The 14,847-nt window shown below is 42.5% G+C and overlaps 1 protein-coding gene across 3 annotated transcripts in view; it reads right to left on the bottom strand.

The window, feature by feature from the left end:
- The window catches only part of CPNE4 (copine 4), a 366,833-nt gene extending 354,053 nt beyond the window's left edge, over nt 1-12,780 (bottom strand). The window contains exon 1 of one of the 3 annotated variants that reach the window (XM_090046382.1): nt 12,430-12,780. The gene's annotated coding sequence lies outside the window, so the exon portion shown is untranslated. Of the gene's footprint in view, nt 1-1,477; nt 1,498-12,429 lie in introns of those variants that run through there. The other 2 variants (XM_090046384.1, XM_090046383.1) reach the window with 2 other exon arrangements.
- Between the last annotated feature and the right edge of the window lie 2,067 nt (nt 12,781-14,847).

The following is a 14,847-nucleotide window of genomic DNA, read 5'->3' as shown; positions in this document are numbered from 1 at the left end:
TTTTTTCTAATTATAAATAAATATGCTTATTAGGACACATGGCATCACTGTCACTTGCATAAAGCATGCTTCATGTTTATATAGATATTCATCATGAGCCAGATTAACAGCTCTTTACTCTGCAAACATTCCCATTAGGAATCAGTAGTAAGATACTACCCAACACAAGTAAGGCTGGCAGGACCAGACCCTGTTATGTTACTAGAAAGTTAATGAAGAACACAGATATACAGAATAGAAAAAGGCTTCGATAAATTAACACTGCAAGTTACAACATAGAAGAAATCTTTGTTTATACATCTGCCCAGCAAAATGAATCAGAATACAAAAAACAACTCAATCAAAGCGCATTAATAGTGGAACATTTGAACCAAAAAGGTGTCTAGTATTAACTCAGATTACTTTTACATTTTTTTGTCCATCAACCTCCCTTGCATTTATTGCTAACCTAGAGTATAAAATAAATCTCTTAATTCAAATTTTGCTTTTAAATACTTGAAAGTATTTTAAAAGGCATTTGTACAGTACTACTAATCAGTTTTTGACACTCTTGACGTGAGTAAATATTAAAAAAAAAAGAAAAGAAAAGAAACAGTCTGGCAACAGTGTTCTTACTGAAGGGCAGTACTGGCTTTACCACACTTAAAGTGAATTTTTTCTTTAAAGTACCTTAAAGATAGCAGTCTGTGATAAAAGTATATTCACTTCATTCTAAAAATAAATAAGATGACAGATGTTTCAACAGCCTGAGCAATAGTAGTTATCTAATTGTTATTTCAGCCAGTGTCCACAGCTTTTTTCAGTGGCATCTCTGAGATAGTCTCTCTTCCCTTATTCATGAGCAGTCAAGATGTCATCCATGTCCCATTTTACCCATTTTCAACCAGAAAATTGGGCATAGCTTTCTCTTCAAAAATGTCAAATGAATTTCTTATACACAGATCTGCAACAGCCACTTTTCAGTGGCAAAAATAAATACTTTCCGTTAGCTCAAAATACAACAACAAAAGCTCACAGAAAAGTATAAAACAGTAATCAGTTAAGCCACTGTTTGTTTCAACAGCAAAGACCAAACTGATTTTACGTAAATTGTCTGTTACCTCTTCTGATTTTTTCCAGAAGAATATTGAATTCTCTACTGTCCAGTACAGTGCAAAAAACTCCTGTTGAAGATAAATGTGTCCATGTATAAAGGGTCAAACACAATTTTAAGTTAGGCCCACTGGAGCATTTACAAATAAAAGGTTAGACTGATTTTTTCTAGTACTCAGAATGGGAGAACTCCCAGCCCAAGCACAGTCAGCTAAAGCTTTGCTTTGGCTTCAGTAGTGCCATGATTTCACACACGGACATTTCAGTCTCATTTTGATGAAGTTCTAACTCTCAGAGACTTCTTAGTGCATGCAGTTCCTGAAAAGTTCCAGTAACTCTAAACCATTCTTTGTTTATTCCTATTGCAGAACTCTCTTGTACTTACCCTGTGTCTCCCTCCCCGTTTCTCAGTCCAGTCTCCATTTACCTATCACATAAACCAATATAGAGTACTAAACTAAACAAAATCACATACTTCTCCCCCCCTACAACTACAACCATGATGTCACCTACAGCCCTGGCTAACATCTAAGTTTTAATCCTTCCCCTCTTTTTTTCATTGGCTTTTGTTTGCATTTCAGCTGCATCTCAAAAGGGCTTCTTTCCAAAAATGTAATGAAACTAGTGTTTAGATGTGGAACTGGACATGGGCCTATTTACATGGGTCACAAATAATAAAAAAAAATTACTCCATTATCTGTTTAGCAGACACACACACATACAATGTGCCTCACTTTTTTTTTTTTTTTGCAAAAGTATATATATTGGCTGAAATTATTTCTATCATACTGACTCCTTTCCAGCAAAAAAATTACAACAAAATTTATGAAAATAAAATTTACAAAAGAAGCTGTTTTCTTTTGAACCTTTAAAAATATGGCAATTAGCGTGGCAATTCAAGTCAGAATGACTGAAAGCAGAACTGACAGCTCAGAACAGCTAGGCAAGTACAGTAAACTTACACAAAAAGCATGAAGTCCCTTCCAATATCTTCCTTGTATTTCTAAAGGGAGAGTAGAAAATAGAGATGCTATAGCAACTTCTACACATAATTACCTGCTCATTCAACACCCGCCTATGACCAGCTCACATTCGTATGGTGTTTCCAATACATTATACCTTATTTGTATTTTATGCATGCACAAAGTAACATAAAAGCAAGTTGTAGCACAACAAAATAAACTGACTACAGCTGCTTCTATTGAGTGTGAGCCTGAAACATTAATCACAAGCTTAAACATTGTACAGACTTCACTAAAAAACACAAAAGGAACATATTCTTGCAAGCTACTAGACTGACTGACTTATCCTTTATAACAAAAGTCCCCTATTGTGAATTGTATCCTAGTTACACAATTATCACAGATACACTAGTCCTATTTCCCTCACTTTCTCTTCCCACCTGTTTTTCTTCATTTATAAGAAATAAGATTCTCTACAATGTAGATGAAGCCTTTGGTTGTCATGTAATGCCAAGTTTGGCTGGTTGACATGCTTGGTAAGACCCCTATACCACTTCTATCTGTTTCGGTGAACCATAATGATCCTATAAAATTTCCACTGTAAATTAACAACCAGCTCAAAGCATCTGATAAATGTTTTTTATACTAATCACGCACAGAGGCAAAATTTGTCTTACAAATCAGCAAATTAAATGTGTCCCCATCAACTGGCACATACAATAGTAATAAACAGCAGTTTTTCATAGTAATTAACAGATGAAACACAAAACAGCTGTCTAAGTTATTTAAATGTATGTTAGCTATGGGTTTGCCCACTTATGTATTATATCACAATGAAGCTGCAAAATATTTTGAATTGAAGTTTTTTGTTTCTAAGAGTTTCCAAGAAAATTTACTGGAGTTGAAATTCTAGCTAATGCAACCCCAACTACTTACAGACATGTCAAAGCTATACATATGCAAAACATTATTTTACTACAACAATACAGTTCTGTGTCTTTCAAAAATCTCAGTGTCTATCAAAATCTCACAGTTGCAATCTAAAAAAGCACTGTTGATGAGCAACTGATTTATTAACTCTCAGATGTGCTCACACATGATGAGCAAAAATGTTACTAAAAATGATCTTCTACTGACAACTCCGGATGTGGTAATATGGGATAGGAAACCCATAGAAACCATTTCAAATAGGACTAATAAATAATTTTCATGCATCACATGTCTATGAGGTAGCCCAGCATCACAATGGTCAGCCCTATGGCTTGGGAAAGAGACTCTGCACACTAGAAATAGAGTGTAATTTGTCCTGCTGCCTCACTGCTGTGAATCCAAATAATTATTAATAATTCACAGAAAGAAAATTGCAAGAACCAGCAGACTGAGGAAGTAAGCAAGGATGCTGCAGGTGACAGGGCAAGCAGGATCCATAACATACATGAAAATCTCGCTTAAGCCTCAAAATTGAGGAAATGTTCTTATCTGGGGCACATTATCTGTCCAGCTAACCCCTAAAGGACTCTAGTTAGTCTACCCTCAACTTGCATCGGTGGTTGAGCTAGCCTTTAGTTTGGTTCCCTTGCCATTGGTGCATATCTTAGTCTTGCATAAGCTTTAACAGCCACACACCAGCCAGATCACCATTCTGGTTTCCCCATCCACCTCCAGCATCATAGAAGAAGGGAAGACATCACATTCCCTATTTCAGAAGGCCAGAGCTGGGAAGATGAAAGAGCAAGAAGCAAAAGTGAGAAGACAGAAGCAGAACAAAAAAGGGAGAAGAGGAGGGAAGGGGGGGGGGAACAAGAGAAAGAATTAAGGAGAAAGCAACAGATAGTCTCTTCTCCTGGCTAATCTCTGTACTATCTGGGCAGATAGGTCCAAGCAACACAGAGCCACATCCATAGCTCTGCTACCTGGCTGGACTGAAAAGCAGACCCAGCTGTGGCAACTTATACCAATTAACTGCTGAGAGCTGGGCATCAGGGCTAGAAACACACATTCAAAAAGCTGGAGCCTGAATTGATTCAATCTTTGCAGGTCAGTCTAACCTGACCAGGCTAAACCAGTTTGAAACTGGACAGACATTCTCTCTGGACTGAGAAACTTGAGGCACATACCTGCAGTGACTCAGGCTAGAAGCTGAGAGGTGCTGAAGTAGCCCTTCCTCCTGCAAGAAGCTGAGCTGAGCTGAGCGGGACGTGACCAGGCCCCAGCAGGACTCTCTCATTAGGGATGTCTGCCTGCAGGACACAGGCTTTTCCCCAATGGCTGCTCAAGGGGTGGGAGTGTTGCCAGCCCCCAGCCCTGGGATAGCACTCTGAAAATCTCCATATCATCAACAGATGCATGCACTGCACCCCCACCCTTGCCTCAATCTCCCTCCCTGCTTCCTCATACTGTCTGCAGCAAACTGACAGGTGAGTAAGCCAGCTGGTGGGGAGGGGGTCTGATAATAGTTTTTATCACCCAGCTAGCAAAACAATAGCCTCTCTCCACATTACTTCAAACTTCTTATACAGCTTACTGGCTGACCTGTTGATTAGCTCCAAAAGCTGTAAGTAGTGACTGTTTTCTCTGTCTCTCCCCAATTTCACTGGGATAGGCACACACAGACTCCTCTTGGCATTAGCTAGCAGACCATGTGCTGGCTACAGTCCATGCTGTGGCATAGAGGAGGAAAGGATCTCTGCTTAAGCAACGAGTGGTGAGAAGGAGGAAGAAGGGGGCATGGGGAAGCCAACAGACCCTGATGTACATGCAAATCTGTGCTGAGCTCCAGCCCTGCTGTGAAGCACAGAGCCCTGCCCAACCCAGAGAGCATGCTGGGGGAGTCTGATTTAACTTAAACCAGCAAGGGGTCTGGGACAGACATTGCATAAACTGGTTTGAGCTAAATCAGTTAAGTCTGATACTATATTCAACCAGGTTTCTCTCAAACTGGTTTCAGCCATTTTCAAATGGGTTTATGTGCACTGAACATCTGTTCTGTTACAGGTTTAAAGCAGTTTCTGAATACTTAAACCAGTTTATGTGTAATGTCTGTCCCTAGCCCTCCTCTTCAAGTGACCATGCCAGCTATCTTTGTAGCAGATGCAGTCCTGAAGAGGCCAACTAGCTTGTCTGAAGTGCCCATTTGCTTCTTTCTTGAGGAGGCTACCACCCCATCCAAGATGCAGAAGACAAAGCAGGTAGGACAGGACCCAGCATGCACAGCCCTGTGTGCATGAAGCCTGTGACACAAAGCCTGGCAAGCTCACCTGTTATCTGTCTGGCAGACCCATTACCCTGCACCCAACCCAGGCGGTCTCTCCCCTTCTGATGTAAAGGAACTGCTTAACTGGGCTTGTCTTTCTCTACTCCCATTCCTAGCACCTGATGAAAGAGGTTGTTGTTCCCTATGAAAGCTAGTGTCTCTCTGAACCAGCTGGTCTGCAAGGTGCCACCCTGCCCTCTAGAATTAATATCCCCATTGGTTTCATGCAGTGCAACTGATCCCACTGGCACCCATGCCCTTAGTGAATTTAGATTCACTCTCCCACATCTCTCTGTAGAGGAAATGGCTCTGACTCCTGCCCTAGAAGTTGGGCCTGTGCTGCCCAATCCAGACAAGCTGCAGGGTGATGTGGCTGCTCAGCTCTGTGCACACTCAGTACTAAGAAAGCACAGCCTAGGGCCAGGCAAAGGGATTCCCCATCTCCTGGCAGGGAGCATACCTACCTGGCTGGCTGGACAGCAGCAGCAGGGGGAATCCCTATACTCCCCATTCCAGCATGCTCAGGCCACCAGCACTACTTCGGCTGATATTCCAGCACCCTCTAGCGGCCAGCTGCTCCATCAGCATTTACTAAAGCCCCCTGCCTGAGTTCTCACTCCCTAATCTGTCAGGCTTTCTCTTCTTAAAAGAAAGCCCCTGCTTTGCCACCTTCCCTCCACAGCTGATGTGCATTCAGCATATACAGCGTAACCACTTGTTACATAGAAAAGGGGTTAGCTGCAGCTTAATGGAACAAGTTTCAACCTGACCTATTTACTTCCAAGTCCTGAAGCTGTGAAACTGTAAAAAAGAAGAGTTTATTATTTGGGGGGCATTTCCCTCTCCTGCTTTCTGTCTCTCACACACACATATATATGCAACCCTTATATAACCTTTCTTCGGTCAGTTGGGTTTTCTCTATTCAAACTTTTCCAGGGTATATATGGCTAATGTTTGAAACCAACTGATTGCATGCAGAAAAACCTGTTTCCCTCAAGTATTTTAATATGGTATATCAAATTAACAGAATGACAGGCCACACAATAATTCAATATCCACCTTCCATGCCCCCCCCTTTTTTTTTTTTACATGAAACCTCACATTTAGCTTTACAACTATCACTAGGTATCAAATCAATGTATGCCTTATAACAAAAAGTATGAAGACTAAACTGAAACAATTCCTTCAGGTGACCAATAGCTCCCTGTAGTCCACTAAATCAGGTTTACCTACTTGTGTGGGATATTTTAGAGATGATGCATAAAATTATTTTGTCTACTGAAATCGATAGAAGTTTTACCATTTACTTCAGGGGGGGTCAGGATTACACAATATCAGTCACACTGAGAAACTGCAAAAACTGCAGTTAGATTTTATACTGTAATGTTTGAATTCACCTACAAAGCTGTGTTTCTATCTGTGCTTCATTGCTGTGGCTCACATCGTCACCAGACACAAAGGCAAATGTGTTTACAGCCTTATGGTTGGCTACGATGCAATATGGTTTATGGTTAAGGAGATTTACGGTTCTGGTTCAGCAAAGCACTTTGGTATGTAATTACATTCATGCTTATTCAGGATAACACTGGAATATGCATCTCATGTTAAGCAGGTAGTTAAAATTAGCACTATTTTCTAAGACAGATGCTACTAAGAAGGCCAGTTGACCACATACCTAAATGCTGTCTCAAATAGGTACAACTTGATAAATGAGGGCTAAAAGAGAAATCCTACTGCTTGTAGGATTAGCCCCTAAAATATAGCAAAGAACAAAACATTATTTATTTTCAGCAGTTTGGGATAAGCATATAATCTACCAATAACTGACTAGAAGTCCACTTAAATCTATTCTACTTTGCAAAAATAACCCATTAACAACAAATGATGTCAGCAAACAGCACACCTGAACTGGTGCTGAACATTTTATCTACAAATATTGACAAAGATGCAGTGTTTTTTTCACTAGTTCAGCATGAGCTCCCTTCCTTATTAACAGCGGGTTTTGCAATGAACAAAGCCTGTAAAAGAACAACAGTAACTTGATCCAACTTGAAAGTTGGTACTTACATTTTTCTAATGCAAAAGTGCAATGCTTGGATTGAGAATTTTAGGCAGAAGTTAAGGAAAGTTCCAACAGCAACCAGAACTTAACCTTTTGCATCTCTGCACCGATTCGCCATTATTGAATTTTGTATTTGCATGGAGAGTCGCCGCTAAACAGCCAGGCAGTCTGAGAGAGGGCTGGAAACCAAACCTAAGTTTCTCGAGTCCAAAATCAGTGTGTGTACTACAGTATATGCTGCTGCATTCTAAACTGGGATATTTATTCCGAAGCAATGGTTGTCTTGGGAATCACAACTCTGAATGCTGATTTATGCATTCTAGTTCTCAGCTCTAAAAAAAATCATTAATACAAAACTATTGACTCCAACTAATGATGAAATCAAATCATTTGTCTTTAAATTTTCATCAGAGCGCCCCAAGGGATGACGAGGTCGAACGGTCACAAACTCCTGCAAGACTGTTTCAGGCTGGACATAAGGAAGAATTTCTTTACTGTCCGAGCCCCCAAGGTCTGGAACAGTCTGCCAGCGGAGGTGGTTCAAGTACTTACATTGAACACCTTCAAGAGTAAACTGGATGCTTATCTTGCTGGGATCCTATGACCCCAGCCGACTTCCTGCCCTTTGGGCAGGGGGCTGGACTCAATGATCTCCCGAGGTCCCTTCCAGCCCTAATGTCTATGAAATCTATGAAATCTATGAAATTATTCAACATAGGTGTAAAGGAACTAGTAAAGGGCAATAATTTCACTAATTTGCATTTGGATATATAGACTAAAGCATGTTTGCTTGCTCTCCAAAATGCATATACCGGATATAATTTATAGAATAGAAGCATCTAGGAAATTTTAATTGCAGCCTTTGTGGCTCATATATTATGTATCATACTGGAAATGTATCTGGGTTTGGTTCATATATCACAGGGTGCCCCAAGCAGTCTATTCCAGACTGGACAGCCTAGTGGCAAGAAAATTAATTTAGGATTTGAGAGACCAAAATTCAGTTTCCTACTCTGTCCCAGATAGGACAGAGTCCTGAGTAATCTTGGGTAAATCAAACAGACTTTCTATGCCCCTTCTGTAAAATGCTAGCACTTCCCTATCTCACATGGGATTTCATAAGGCCAAAACAACATTAAAAATTGTTAGGCACTTGTATGTTATAGTGATGAGAGCCTGATAAACCCCTTCAATTAATACAGATGTTTAATACAACTGGCAATTTCAAAATGGATTACTTTTGCCTGTATATATCTTGAGCTCTGCATCTTCGAATATTGTAAAAAAGTTATCTGACCTCAGCTGCACTGATTTTCTGCCTAGGGCATCTGGATGCTTGATTTTCATTAATATCATTAATCCTCCATAATAAACTAACCACAGTATGGTACAATGGGAAACATTTGACCTCTACCCCAGAACAATTTCTGCCTAAAGGTGCAGACCAATAACCTTTGTAATTTTCTGCTAGTTAACTGAATTGCAAATATTCTTCATGTTCATATTAAAAGATCTGTTCTTAATTTTACTAAGCTCTTCTCCTGAATAACTTGATGTATAAGTTTGAAAGTAACATCCATTGTTCTCTTATGGTCCCATTTCAGGAAAGCTTTTAAACGTGTGCTTAAGGGAATTCTTATTCAGAATCGGAATAAAGAGAATCAGATATTCAAGTCCCAAGGATGGCTTTGAAGAACTTAGCCGCAAAGCATACGTACATGATGAGATCCAAGTGTCTTTACTGGACAACATGCTCAACTATGCTAAATTGGTACTGCACCGCTGCAATCAATAGTACATGAATGTAAACTAGTTCAAATTTACTATCAGCTCCATTAGTTTTAAGTCAAATTCTTTCCAATATAATAGGCAGCTGCTTTATCAAGAAAGTATTTCGAGTCCGCTGTAAGCTTGAAGTATTATAGTAAAGTTGGTTTGAGATTCATGGAGTGGGATACAATGCCTTCTTCATATTTGAAGAATGTTAAATGGACCAGACATTCTCACCCAAAAATTCCAAGAGGCAGGAATGAAGGGTTTTATCCTCAAAAGTTGGCAGCACCATAATAAGGGGTCTTGTAATGAAAACACCTCTTCAAACAAAGGCAAGATTTACAGGCAATATTTTTTATCTTACATTTATTCTCAATTTTAAAATATTATTTTTACAGCAACAGAGTTCTGAAGCACCAGCAATGACCATGATGTGCTGTGAAACTTACTGGACTCCATTCCTATGCGTTTACTATCAGGTATTTGAGTAATGCCACCAGAAAAGTTGAAATAGTAAACTGACTAATCCTTTCCAGAACACGCACACAAATTTGGTGGTTGGAAGGTTTTTCTGCACTGGAACTCTAATATTTGTTGACAGTACAACTAGGAAAGTAACATCTCTTCTTTGTGTATTTGTTTATACAGAAATCTCACAATCACAAAGTTCTCCGAGGCAGGAAGCATCTTTGTTTTTGTACACTACCTAGTACTAGCGGTTCCAGTCTCAGTTAGGTCTCCTAAACACAACTGCCATACAAATTACAAATACACACACATATGCATTTAACAATAACAGATATATGCAGATTACAAATACACACACACGCGCACACACACACACTCTGTCTCTCTTTCTAGGATGTTATGCTGCTGTCCCCACTATAGCACCAAATAAGTTCTCTCTCAGTCAATACAGCCCCACTTCTTCCTCTTTCTGATAAATAATAAACTTCCTAATTTCTTTAGGTAGCGTGAGACTCTTTTCTCCAGTGTATAGGTCTAATTGTTTAAAATTGAGATCTTAAACGTACCGGTATTTCTACTTCAATGCAGAAACTCAGCTGGGTATATGAGAAGTGGATCAGAAGGTAATTTATCTAGATGAACCCCTATTGCATACTCAAAGCCATTTCTACAACTAACTGGACACTGTCCTGCATTGCTTAATGAAGCAAAATTCCCTGTTGACCCCGGTAGGTACTTCAGATTGATTAAGGGCAGCAGAAACTACTGCTATTTCTTTCCCTTTTACTGAAAAGGTTTATATTTGAGCTAGAAGAGCAGCAGATTATACAAAGCATGCAAAATCATAACAAGCTTTATTAAGATTTGGAGCTTATCATATGTTCGAATCTACCACAAACAAAAATTAGATTTTTTAAACTATAAAAAAGGAATAGTGTGCACAGAACAATTTAAAAAATAACTGGCGTGTTTGCTTGGTGTAAGTTTTATAAAAGATCTAAAAGAAAAATGTGGACATGACAGTGGAAGATGCATAGCTCTTCAGATGAACTGAATTGATCTCATGCTAGCTAATAGATATTTTTAGACAATTTCAAACTCTTTTTCCTTCTTGAACTTGACTTTGAAAATATTGCTTACACCACTGTAGGGAGTAGCCTCCAATTACAGAAGCTAATCAGAAAGGAAGTTATCTGAGCTAAAACTACAGCGCTCTGAACTAACCAAAAGAGTTAAAGGACTGGATTCTCCCCTTCGGTCAGAGGGATGGCTTTAAACTAGATTGCCCTGTTTGAAGGGGAAAGAAATTTTGGACCAAGGAGACAAAGTGTTCCTGTTAGCTGATGCCAAGCCAACTATTTAGTCATTCAAACTAAAATTTCACAAAATTATTTAAAGCTGGCAGCCCTAATGCCTCCTTCTAGTTTGTACTAACAGCACAAGAAAAACCCAGCTGACAGTTCTCATGGTTCCTAATGCAATTCTTATTTCTAACCTCAAAGATGGGGGGAGTGATATGTTGGTTGACTTACTGTTTTATTGTACTAGGGATGGTCCTGAGTGCTGCTGCTATTACGCATATGCAGCATGTACTAAATGCAACACATTATTTATGTATGAGCCTCGATAGCACCATAATATTTTATTTTAATATGAGCCACTATTCTGCACATTGACACACTTTATCTGCACTCACTGAGAAGTGTGGGGATGGTTTGAGCAGGTAAGCAAAGCAAAGCAAAGACCTGCAAATAGGAGTATGCACCTCCTCTACAACCTACCTCAAATAAGGAAAAGGAGAGGCTCATCAACTAAATTTTGCCAGTCTTCAGGAAGGACTTTTGCCTTTGGGCTGCAAAAATGCTTTCATCTGGATTATGCTTCCTGCCCCACTGGACAGCCTGTAATACAATCTGGCTGAGTTGGGTTTTCTTTTTGCAACCTGAGAGATGCTCTTATTGCACTCCAAGTACTTCCAGCATTTCTGGGGTCAACCTTGACTAGAACTGAACAAGCTGCTGTGGGGCCGGAGCCTGTGTAGCACCCCTCCACTTCATTTAAAGACTGGCCATCCAGATGGAGACATGGGAAGGGCTGGTACACATACACACACACACTTATTGATCACTCACACACAGACGTGTGCGCGCGCACACACGCACACACACACACTTAATCACATGTGTGCACTCACACACTTACTAATCCCTTGCACGCACACACACACACTTATCACTCATGCATGCACACACACACTGATTGATCGCGCGCACACATATTGATCACTCACACACATACTTGCTGACCACCGCACACACTTATCACTCACGTGCACCCACGTGCGCACACTTACTGATCACTCCCATGCACACACTTATCACTCACGTGCACACACTTATTGATCACTCCCATGCGCACCCCCCCCCCCAAAACTTATTGATCCAGCAAAGGATAAAACCAGCGCATGGGCTGAAATAGGAATCTGCTCTCAACTATCAAAAGAGCAGGGAGCGAAAGGGACGAAGCGGACCCCTCTTGCTCCTCTCCCTAGCACCCCAGCCAGGCTCTTCCGAAGAGGCTGCGGCTCCGGCGCCCACCCAGGGGTGCCAGGAGCAGGAACCCGGCCCCGAGAAGCCCGTTCCCCACTCCGCTCCCAAACTCCAGAGCGGGACCGGGCAGAGGGACAAGGCGCCGGCTCGCTGCCAGCTGCTGAGCCCGGGAGAAGTCTCCCTGCAGCCAACTCCAGCGGGTGATCCTCCCCCAACGAAACATCTGGGGAAAGTTCTTGGTCCCGCAGCAGCGGCCGGGATCCTCCCTACCTGGTGCCGGGGACTCGGAGGCAGCGCTGAGCCAGGCTCGGGCTAGCTGTCGCTGTCGCTGTCGCTGTCGCTGTCGCTGCCCCGGCGGGGCTCTTTAAATCCCTTCTTCCAGGCTGGGGTCCTCTAGAAGAGGCTGGCGGGGCAGGCGCGGGAGCCCTCCAGGGAAGCCGGCTCCATCCTCGCCGCCTCTGAAGAGGCTGGAGGGCAGGGCAGAGCTGGGCTGGCAGCCGGCGGGGAGGAGAGAGGGGAGGGGGAGCTCGGCGCTCGGGGACTGGCAGCTGCCCACGAGGGGAGCCGTCCTCCCGGCGCGCCCGCAGCCCGGCTCGCGCGGGAGGCGGCGGCGGGGCGGGGAGCCCGCGCCAGCGCCCCCTGCGGGCTGCGGCCCGCACAGCAGCGCCCCGCCCAGCCGCGCACAGCGCCTCGCTCCGCGTGCGAGGAGGGAAGGGGCAAAAAAAAAAAAAAGCGGGGAGAGGATCCCCCGTTCGTAACCAAGCTCCAGCCCCGACAGCTTCAGTCACATCCGGCCTCCCTCAGCAATGCGCAGGCTCCTGGTCCCACTCAGGGCAAGGCTGATGCTAACCAAGTTCAGGTGCAGGCACCTCCTCTCCCCTTCTTCCTCAGCAGAGAGAAGCACTAGTTCGGGGGTCGTCCCCCGACACTTTCTAACCCTTTATTTTGACAGGGATGTCAGCAGCTTCTCCCTGAGGCGGAGGCCGGGAGGAGGTGAGCCCCACCACTGCTCGCACACCTGCCCGAGGCCCTGCTCTGGACCGCGCTGCGGGAATGGCCCTCGCGCAAAAGGCAGTGGCCGCAGTCTCCCACGCTCCGGGCAAAACCAGATGGGTTAAAGGCAGAGTTCAGCAGTGCCAACATTTCCCACCTTGGAAACTTGACGCTAGATGAGATTGTCTCCATGCTACAGGGAAAGCGAGGCAAAAGAAGGACTCCAGTACTCACCGCTTAGGGTGCTGCCCTGGGTGAGATTGGGCCTTACAACCACCAGTCTGGGGGGAAATGATGCAGGCCAAGTAACTGATACCAATGGCTTCCATCACACACATCAGTATCGCCTCCAGCGCAGGGTGTTCAGGCTTGGAGTCTTGGGTTGGGCCCATTTCTGACATAAGTGATCTGCCTCTAAAAAGTTAAGGAAGGCCAAGGCTGACAAGGACCCTGATTCAGCAAGGAAACTGAGCACAGGAGATTTCCTACTAGCTCAAAGGCATACAATTGAATTCTTTGCTGCACTCATCAGCTAATCATGTCTTAGACAAGAGTCCTAAATTATGCTAGTCTCAGGATGAGGGAGGCCTCTGCTGAGAGAAAGATCTTGTAGCAAAGGTACTAGATTAAGGTTATTTGGGGTGAATGATTGACTCTGCCACATGTTGTGCTTGTGACGGGTAGCTAGATCCTGAACCTACAATAACCTAAGCACGTGCATAACTTTATTCATGTGAGTAGCTCTCCTGAAACGCAGTAGGGTTAAAACTGCGATCATGCCAATATTGAAGCATCTATGTAACTGGATGTATGCATGTTTAAGTGTTTGTGGGGGTCTTAATTTCTCCCATGTCTTATCTCCCCACCTAGCCTAGGCTTTACTCTCGGCTTGACAGGAGTACAATGAAGATAAATTCATAAGCCTCTGGTGAGGTGTTCAGGGATGTCACGTGAATGCATAGAGAGACAGTGCCATTGTTTCCTTCCCCAAAGAGTAGGTAGCATGATGTACACAAGAAAGAAATAAAAAACAGAACAAAAAATCTCCAGTGATGCAGGGAAAGGGGACACTAAAAGACAAATCATTCCTTTGCCCTGAACCTAGCTACGCCAGGTGTTTGCTGAGCTGGCAGATCCTGTAATGCTGCTACTGAGCATGATGGGGTGGGAAGCAGAGAAAGCAAGAAGGGAAATAATATTCTGTAGCCAAACCCCAGAACACTCATCAGGCTTTCAATTTAAAACAACAACAAAAAAACAGCAACTTGTAATGGAGCTAAATTCCTCTGCCAGAAAGCCTCAGCTCCCTAATTAAAGGATCTAAAGTAATACTGCCAGTGTTTGTTGGAGACACACTTTAAAAATGTACGCTGTAAACCTGGGGTTTCTCAGTGCAGATAAAGTGCAAATTAAAAGCAGCATTCTACTGAGCACATTATGCAAAATTCACTGATATGTAATTCATTCCCAGTATTAAAATCAAAGATCAATCATCATTTTTACGCACTTACACAAATAAAATTACTGATAATTTACCTCTGTAGCACAGAGATTTACATAAAACTCATCTAGCTATAACCTATTGTCATAATCAATTATTTCCCTTGTCTCCCCTAGTCACCTCTTCCCTGTAACTATTTCAGTGGAAAGCTGTGATTTTTTTCTTTCCCATTCTTCACTTAGGTCACAAACACA

This window comes from Crocodylus siamensis, chromosome 5 (genome assembly GCF_052110815.1).
Source record: "Crocodylus siamensis isolate JL-2025a chromosome 5, ASM5211081v1, whole genome shotgun sequence".
NCBI classification, from domain to species: domain Eukaryota; kingdom Metazoa; phylum Chordata; order Crocodylia; family Crocodylidae; genus Crocodylus; species Crocodylus siamensis.
This window is presented reverse-complemented; position numbering and strand designations above follow the sequence as displayed.